Below are 9,654 nucleotides of genomic sequence, written 5' to 3' on the forward strand. Positions count from 1 at the left end.
TTTCTTGAGTTCTTTATATATTTTGGAGATCAGACCTTTGTCTGTTGCAGGGTTGGTGAAGATCTTCTCCCAATCAGTAGGTTGCCTTTTTTTCTTAGTAACAGTGTCCTTTGCTTTACAGAAGCTTCTCAGTTTCAGTAGGTCCCATTTATTCAATGTTGTCCTTAATGACTGTGCTGCTGGGGATGTGCATAGGAAGTGATCTCCTGTGCCCATATGGTGTAGAGCACTTCCCACTTTCTCATCTATCACGTTCAGTGTGTTCAGCCTGATATTGAGGTCTTTAATCCATTTGGACTTGATTTTTGTGCATGGCAATAGATATGGATCTATTTTCATTCTTCTACAGGTTGATAACCAGTTCTGCCAACACCATTTGTTGAAGATGCTTTCTTTCTTCCATTGAATACTTTTAGCTCCTTTATCAAAAATCAGGTGTTCATAGGTTTGTGGGATAAGTACCTCTATTTCTTAACTCAGTGTACAATGTATAAAATAACGTGAATGTTACCTAGTTGCTAATATCAAAGGAAAAACATCAGTTTATCCATTTCTTCATTTCTCAGCTCCTTTTCTCTCATGATTAAAAGTCCAAGTATGTATATAATTTAAGGACAGACATTATTTATGTAAAAACAAAGTTTGTTATGAGAAACATGTATAAAGGTGTCCTGTGACCCAGAGTCAAAAAGGAGAATGACTGGCAGGCTGTGAGGGGAAAAGAAAAAGTTCCACATGTGAACTCTAATGTGGCTGAGGAACAGTTTCAGCTTCCCACTCACTCTGGAGTCTTTTTTAACTCTCACCCGTTGATATGGAGATGGGTCTATGGATCCCCTGGTTCTGAATTGTAGGATGTGAAGGCTGAAGCTTGGTTTATACACTGGTCTTGAATTAAGGAAGCTTGGGAGAGTATCTTGGTCCTGTGAAGCACATGTTACTTATTCAATTCCTTTTAATCATAGATGTGGTAACCATTAAAAATTACCTCCCCTGTTTTGCTCTACAGAAGAATAAGCCCCTGGTGAATTTTAGTTATTCAGCCCTACAAGAGAGGAGAACATCCTGAAAGTTTAATTAAGTATGGAATTGGGTAAGAATTTGCCTTTGTATGCTTTTACTTTAATTTCCGGGAAGGAGAAAAAAAAAATGAGACAGCTGTGTTGTACTGAGAATAAGTGTGACAGGACCTGGCAAAATGTAACACTGATCATAGTGACAGCTGATATACAGACCACATTTTAAAAAGAACAAAATTCCTTCATACCAATTACATAATTTATCTCCAAGCCATTTTCATAGAAATCCTTACAGATATTTAGTACTATTTTATTACATTATGATTTTCATTATAAAAATATATCTGCATTCAAGAATATTTATAAAATAGAGAAATGGGAAACACAAAGTGACAGTCCAGTATTTCCATGTGGTATTCTGAAATATATTATTTTCTTTCTTCTTGTTCTTCTCTTCCTTCTCTTCATTTTTCAGACAAGGTCTCACTATATATCCCTGGTTGACCTCAAGTTCTCTCTGTAGATCAAGTTTACAGAGTCTGACTGTCTCTGTCTCCTGAGTGCTGGGCTCAACCTGGCTCCATATTATTTTTTACGGAATACTTGTAATCTATTTGAATCTTGTTTCTTCATTAAATATTGTTATCACAAACATTTGGCTTTATTTTCTTTTATTTGGCTCTTTCATACATATATACAATATGTCTTGACCATATTCAAAGTTCTTTACCCACTTACCCATCTCCCATTCCTAATTATTCCCTCCTTTACTTTTATTTCCTTTGTTCATGTCTTGACAACTTTGTCTTTGTTAGTCACTCTATATGCATTGGTATGCATTGCTAAGAGACATGTGTTTATATTATCATCATGTCATTTCTTTTCTATCTATATGTCTTCTTCCAATCTCCCACTAAGCTTAAATCAGGGTTGCTTGGTTATTTCTTGGAGAATGGGCAATTGATTAGTGGCTACAACACTGAAGAAAATAATAGCTCTCCCTGTGAAACCCTTAATTGTTAGTATCTGATGTGGGATTCCCCTCTGTATGCTATGAGTATTTTTTTTATTACCATTGGTTAATAAAGAAGCTGCCTTGGCCTGTGGCAGGGCTGAAAAAAGCCAGACAGAAAATCCGAACAAAATAGAGAGAGAGAATAAGTGGAGTCAAAGAGACACCTTGTAGCTGCTAAGAAAGATACCAGAATCTTACCTGTAAATACGAACCTTATGGTAAAATATAAAATAATAGAAAAGAGTTAATTTAAGATGTAAGAGCTAGTTAGGAATATGCCTGAGCTGTTGGACAGGCACTGTTATAATTAATACAGTTTCTGTGTGTTTATTTGAATCTGGGCAGCCAGGAAACAAAAGTAGAGTCTCTGTTTATAAATAGCTGCTCAGTGAGATGTGGGATGTCTCGAGTCTCCCAAACCATGATAGGATGGATTGGAGGTATCATCATTCAACTCTTATACCATTCTATCCCCTTCCATAATTTTCCCTGAGCCTTTGGGTATGATTTGAAACTGAATATTCAGTAATCACATATTCTTAACATTTTTGACTATTTAAAAATCTGTATTAATTACTTCACACTGCAAAAAGAAACTTCTCTATATAAGGCTAAAAACAAAACTAGTACATGAAGATAAAAATGAATATTTAGAAGATAGTTATGAATATTTATCAAATAGTTATGAATATTTATAAAGAAGTCATGAATATTTAGAGAACAGTCTGCCTTCCTCTCCATCTAATGTAACAGTAGTAGATTCTAGCCTAGGGTTTTTGAACTCCCTAGCCATAGGATTTTAACTAGGTCTGCAATATCAGACATGTATTCCTCACATGGTTTGGGCCTCAGTTCAAATATTGCTGATAAAATTATTAAACTGAAAGTTAATGAAATATCTTCTTTTTTTACCTAGGGTTGTTGAAGTCCAAACTGAGAAAATTGTTCTTATAGACCAAAGTTTCTGTCCAGCCCTGTCCAACAGCCATTCAGTCCCAAAGAAACACACAGAGGCTTAAATTAATTACAAACTATTTGACCTATTAGCTCAGGCTTATTATTAACTAACTTTTACAACTTAAATTAACTCATAATTCTTGTCTATGTTTAGCCACGTGGCTTGGTACCTTTCCTTAGTGAGGCATTCTCACCTTGCTTCCTCTGTGTCTGGTGGGTGACTGTGTCTCTGCCTTTCCTCTTTCCAGAATTCTTAGTCTGGTTGCCCCACCTATACTTCCTGCCTGGATATTGGCCAATGAGTGTTTTATTAAACCAATACCAGTAACAAAACTTTACAGTGTACAAAAATGTTATCCCCCAGAATTTTCCCCTTTTATATTTTCAAATCAAGAACCAGAATCTAATCTTATCTGTATTCCTGACCATAGTCTATAACAACCTGTACCCAACACACTAAACAAAACTAACATCCACAATCCACTTTTGGGGAATGTAGGTGTAGCTTTCTTGGCTAATTCCTGCTGATTGGGGTCACTGACAAACTATGGGGACTCAAAGAAAATTTAGAATTATGGTCAAATCCTGAGTGGAATATTCTGTGAGGTTTGATCATCTCAACCAGCAGCCTTGAAGCTGTTCTGGATGCAGAACTCAAAAGAAACTACAAAACCTGTACTCTGAAATGTCGGATCATCTAGGTTATCCATTCCTATTGGAGATTTCTCAAGGGGGTCTTCCTTGATCAAAACTTATTTTTCTTAATCAAAAATGAATTCATGGCCTCTCATTTCCTGTGAAAACAAAACCAAAACCTCTTCTCCAAAGTAACATATCTTTTGACATAAAATTTGAAGTCAAGGCATTTTCAAAATATATAGGTTGGATTAATCCAGCAGCATTTATGCTCAAATGTCTTTTAGCAACTATTGCTCCTTCCTCAGCAGTCAAACAATTCAAAGCCAACACAATAACATATTATCTCCAGACTCTCTGTGTGTTTTCTATCTTTATGTGACTTTTGCCTTTTCTTACTATATTTTTTATTTTTAATATTTATTTATTTATTTATTTATTTATTTATTTATTTATTAGGTTTTTTTTTTTTTTGAGATCGGGTTTTTCTGTGTATCTTTGCCTGTCCTGGAACTCACTCTGTAGATCAGGCTGGCCTCAAACTCACAGAGATCTGCTTGTCTTTGCCTCTCAAGTCTTGGGATTAATGGCATGTGCCACCATGCCTGACTACCATATTTCTTTTTTTAAAGGGACTTTATCTGTCCACTTTCTGTCCTCTCCCAAGCCTACATTTTTTTAACACACTACAAACCGTTTAAAGTTTTGCATTTTTTTTTTTTGTATCTGAATCTGTCTTTATTGTATAAATCTATCTTTTTCTTTTTCTGAGCACATGAGTTTTTAATTTACCAAATGGCATCTTTAGGATTAAAGCTACAGCTTTGGTGACTGACTTCCACCCCAGCACTTAGCTTTCTGAGAGCCTGTCTTCATGGCAGAGGTACAGGTGGGAGCCTTGAATCTAATTTCCTTTGTTTAGGTTTTTGGCTGTTTTACTCTCAGATCTTCTGGCAAGCTTTATTTATTAAAATACAAAAGAAATATCACTAAATAATAAATAAACTACCTGGGGGCTAGTTTTGATTTAAGTAGCTAGAAATGACTCCACAGGTTTTGAAAGCAGTCCTGCCACTAAAATCCAAGAATACAGTGAAACAGCTGAGTATCAGTCAGACACCCACTCTTCGGAAGTTTATAGAGTTATTTTTACTTACTGTGATCCAAGATGTCTAAAGTAATCCATCCAGTGGGTTTATGAAATCTGCATGTTAATCATCATGGGGCATTGTGGAGCATGCACCCTTAACTGTGTCAGGGAAAAAACTGACTTGTAGAAAGGTTTCCTCCAGGGCCTTACCTCAACACCGTTGCTTTGAGTGGGATTAGGGATATGTAGCAAGATTCTTTTTGACCTTAGCAGTTGGCAAATGAAGCTGGGGAAACCAACTGCAGAAATGATATGGCCCTCATAGGGAGTTGTGCAGTGTGACTGGGTCTGCCAAGGATCCCACAATGATAGCATCACCAACTGTAACACAAATGCTCTAATTTCTCACTGGCTGCTTGGAAGATGAAATGAAACCATGACGCTAAGATTGCTTTTAAAAAGAAAAGGTAATATTGTAATGAATATTATTGGTGGAAGTTTCTAGTCCATTTATTTAGATGCTTCTAAAACTCAAACTCTATGTTTGTTTGTGCTTATTCTAGATAGACTCTCAATCTGTAGCCCCGGCTGGCCTCAAATGTGTAATTCTTCTGCCTCAGTCTCCTCAGTTCTGGTTGGGATTGCAGGTATGCACCACCACACCTGGCTGAAAGTCACTCTTTGTGGAAGCCTAGGCAGTTTGGATGCTCACCTTACTAGACCTGGATGGAGGTGGGTGGTCCTTGGACTTCCCACAGGGCAGGGAACCCTGATTGCTCTTTGGGCTGACAAGGGAGGGGGACTTGATTGGGGAAGAGGGAGGGAAATGGGAGGCGGCGGTGGGGAAGTGACAGAAATCTTTAATAAATGAATAAATAAATAAATAAAAAATATATTCACCATTGGCAAGCTACAACACACACACACACAAAAAAATTGCAGTTGGGAGGGAGCCCTTTCAAGCTTTTCTTAAAAATGTAGGCGAAGCACAGAAAGGAATCTTGTTACTGTAACTGGAAACTCTGGGGGCTGCACTACTGCTGTGGTTCCTTAGGTTCAGTTTCCTGGGTCACAGCTCTTCTCTCACACGGTCACCCCTAAAAACTCCAGGCGATGGAGAGTAGGGCTCTCTAGACAGAAAGCAGCTGTGCTGAGTCACACTGGCATGTTCTGGCTCGTGTATGTTTTTGGACCTTTCTTGAACTGCAGGAGAATCTCTCTCTCTCTCTCTCTCTCTCTCTCTCTCTNTTTCTCTCTCTCTCTCTCTCTCTGTATGCATGTATGTGTTCTCATATGTGAAGCTGCATGTATATGTATTATATGTTTGGAAGCAAGAGATTGACACTTAATCCCCCACCATATCTTTTGAGGCAGGGTGTCTAACTGAAGCTGGAGCTTTGCCTAGTCAGCAAGCCCCAGGGATCCTTCTGTCTCTAACCCTTAAGCACTGGCATGTATCACCAAACCTGGCTTTTTCTGGCTTCAAAAGTGTGTGCAAGAGTTCAAATTCAGGTCCTCATGTTTCCATGGAAGGTACTTTGCCGACTGAGCCTTTTCTCCCATGCCCCTTTTTGTCAGTTTTAAGGCACATTCCCACCATACAGCCCAGCTCCTGTGGCCCCTGCCTCCTAAGTGCTTGAATTACTGGTGTAATTTAACTGCAGGAAAGGATTGTTTAAAAGCCACTATTCTTGGGGCTGGAGAAATGGCTCAGTGCTTAGGAGCATTGACTGCTCTTACAGAGGACTTCAGTTTGGTTCCCAGCTCCCACAGGGTGACTCACAACCAACTGTAATGCCCGTACCAGGGGATCTGACTCTCATTTTTTTCTGGCCTCTACAGGCACTAGGCACACATGTGAGTTCACATAGACAGGGAAGTAAGTTTATGTAATATTTAGAAATCCATTTTTAAGCGACTGCTCACTCTGCTGAAGGTTAAATTAGAAATTATTGCAAACAGAATCCTATGGACATAGTGACCACTGTTCCTCAGGAGAAACAAAGTCTTCTTAAGCCCTTTGCACCACAGTCTGTGTTTTGACTTGGGCAGGTATCCTAGGAACATGGATTTGGTAGGATTAGCACAGCAGTCCAACAGTGAGTGATGTGCTGTGGGAGTTGGGACAGGCTGTCATGCAAGGGACCATGCCCTGGGAAGATTCTGATGTTATTGGGGATGAAACTGCTGTTCAAGAAAAGTCTAGAGTATCAGAGTCACACTGATGCCATTGGCTGTACAGTTTGCAAAGAGATGTATAAGCAGGGAAGGGAGGGGAAATATGTAAAGAAAGGCTCACAGGATAAGTAGAAAAGAAAGGTTAAGGGTGGAGGGCTCCAGACAGCAACTGTGTTGTTTGGATTAATAATAACATTTATTGCTAATGATACTTCATAATATTTAATGTTGTACTTTGCAATTAAATGTGAAGGGAAGCAAACCCCTTCACTAATGCAAATGATGACAGTCATGTGCACTGGTAGACACCTGTAAACCCAGCACTTGGAAGATGGAGGTAGTATGTGCTTGCAACTGGAAAAAGAATTCTCAATCATGTTTAACATAGCCTGGGTGTTTTCTGAGAGCTGCACAGCTGCTGGGCGCTTGGCGTCTTGCTTTGCATTTCTGCAGTCTCTCTTGCAGCATCTGTTAAGAGCAGATGTTGATGAACCTAGGACAACGTAAAACTAAACAAAATGCAATAATGATAACCTAGTCCCACCTTTCGTGGGCTGAGATCTGCGTAGATGGCAGGGCAAACACAACCCACTGCAGCCCGGCTAATAATGGAAATGTGCCGAGGCTTCAAGTAGCTTGAGTTTAAAACCTTTCTTCTTCATAGAGTGATGTAAAATGAAAACAGGGGAGATAGGTAATATTTAATACTAAGCTATCAGAAGAAACCCGCTATCATTACTGTGTACCTTGGTGTGAAGCCTGTGGTGGTAACGGAAGAAAGCAGACAGCTTGGCTTTGGACAAAGAGAAGACTGCCATGTTCAAAACAGGACTCCGGGTTTCCACCAGGCGGAGAGTTACTGCAGAACCAAACCTCGGAGACCTGAAAATCATCTCCAGATTCACCTTCAACTTCTGTGACAATTGCCATTTCAGTTTTCAGAACTTAATGGTTCTCAGCCTTAACTGAGGACATTTCAGGAAGTTGACCTTAAGTTATTGGTTTCGCCTTAGGCTTGGCAATTGTTTTAAAATTAACATTTTTGGTGAGTCAGTGCTTTTTCCACTAGAGAATTGTACATTAAAAAGGAATTAAACTACTGAAGATTAAAATGGTAGAATATAAACCACTACATCCTGTTAAGCAAAATAAGATCAATTCAAAAAGATAAACATGTTTGATTTTCTTATATATGTAGAACCTAGGGTGAAAAGAGACAGAACCTGAAGGTGGAGAGAGAAATAGTGAGGAAGAATAAAGGAAAGGGAACAAGAGGAGCAGGATAAAAAAGATTAAGAAAAGAAGTAAATATGGTAATAAATTTATTGTATTCAGGCATAGAAACATCTGTATAATTAATGGATGCTAATGGAAAAGTTGTCTAGATTTTACTGTGAACACTGGCACTCTGGGACCTAGCTTTGAATCAATTCTGAGTTATCCACGGGAAGTGTGGATGTTGGGGTGCTTCCTCACCAACCCCCTGCAGCTGTCAGATAATAGAAGCTTCTAGAAGTTACAGCTCTGACACCTTCGGACTTCCTCAGGCTTAAGAAGAGAGAGTTCTCAGGCAAATAAGGCCAATTGGTGTTAGGCAGGGATATTTGAAAATGATAAAATTCTAATGGTGATGGCTTTATCACCATCAGGACCCATTTCGTCAAACTCTTTCTTATTCATTTATATTTTCCTTCAGGCAGTTGTCAGGAACTGGTCTGGAACTCAAGGGAATAAGGAGATACAGTGCAGTTCTTTAGAAAACATCCCAAGATAACAAGATAACATGTCCAAAGAGCATCCTATTGAGGGCATTTTTTTTGGAAGGTTACTGAGGATGGCCATGGCAGTTGCATCATGCAGTGGCATTTCATTTGTATTCTAATAAATAAAGCCTACCTGAGGATCAGAAAAGTTAAACAGCCACATTGGCCAGCCTTACAGACCAGGCAGCAATGATACACACCTTTAATCCCAGTAGCCACACTAGCTTGCCATAGAGACCAGGCAGTAGTGCTGCATGCCCTTAATCCTAGAACTAGAGAGGACTAAAAAACTGGAGCGGACAGATCTCAGACACAGTCTCATTCTGAGATTCCTGGAGGCAGGATCGCCATTTCAGACTGAGGTCGAGGTAAGAGCAGATGGCTGACTTTTGCTTTTCAGATCTTCAGGTTGAATCCCAATTTCTGTCTCTGAATTTTTATTAATTGTGCTTTGGCATCAGGCTTTTCTCGTTGTTGATTTTAGGCACTAGAAGCATCTTCAGGTCAGAAAATGTTTTCAGTGTTTGTAGAATAGGACGTGTGTCAGTCAACAGGTAGGCAGATATATCCTCAGTTGCACAACAGCCTTAAGCCTTTGAAAAGGTGGCCAGTACTATTGCTAAGAGCCAGAACTGGTGTTAGTTACAACCTGGCATTAGCCTACCACAGTTGCTAACTTGCTTTGTGAATTTGAATTTGGGAAAGATAAGTGACTATTCTGTAGGATGATTTTTAAAGCTCAGATGAGCTTGTGCAGTGTCAACATTGCATCAGGCCCATTAGTCAGATCTGGGTTTGTAGGAGCCCATTTATTAGCTGTTTTCTTGTAAATGTTTGCGGACATGGTTGATTATAAATACTATTATTTTATTAAAACTGCTTCTCTGGTCCTCGGGCTGCTGCTGAGTTCCTTAAGGAGGTAACCTGTCTCGCTCTTTGCAGACATATTTGGGACAGAAATGAAGAAGGTGCTATTCTTCATCAAGTAGTTAGGTG

This window comes from Alexandromys fortis, unplaced genomic scaffold (genome assembly GCF_014885135.2).
Source record: "Alexandromys fortis isolate MF-2015 unplaced genomic scaffold, M_Fortis_MF-2015_v1.1 scaffold_259, whole genome shotgun sequence".
In the NCBI taxonomy this organism is placed as follows: domain Eukaryota; kingdom Metazoa; phylum Chordata; class Mammalia; order Rodentia; family Cricetidae; genus Alexandromys; species Alexandromys fortis.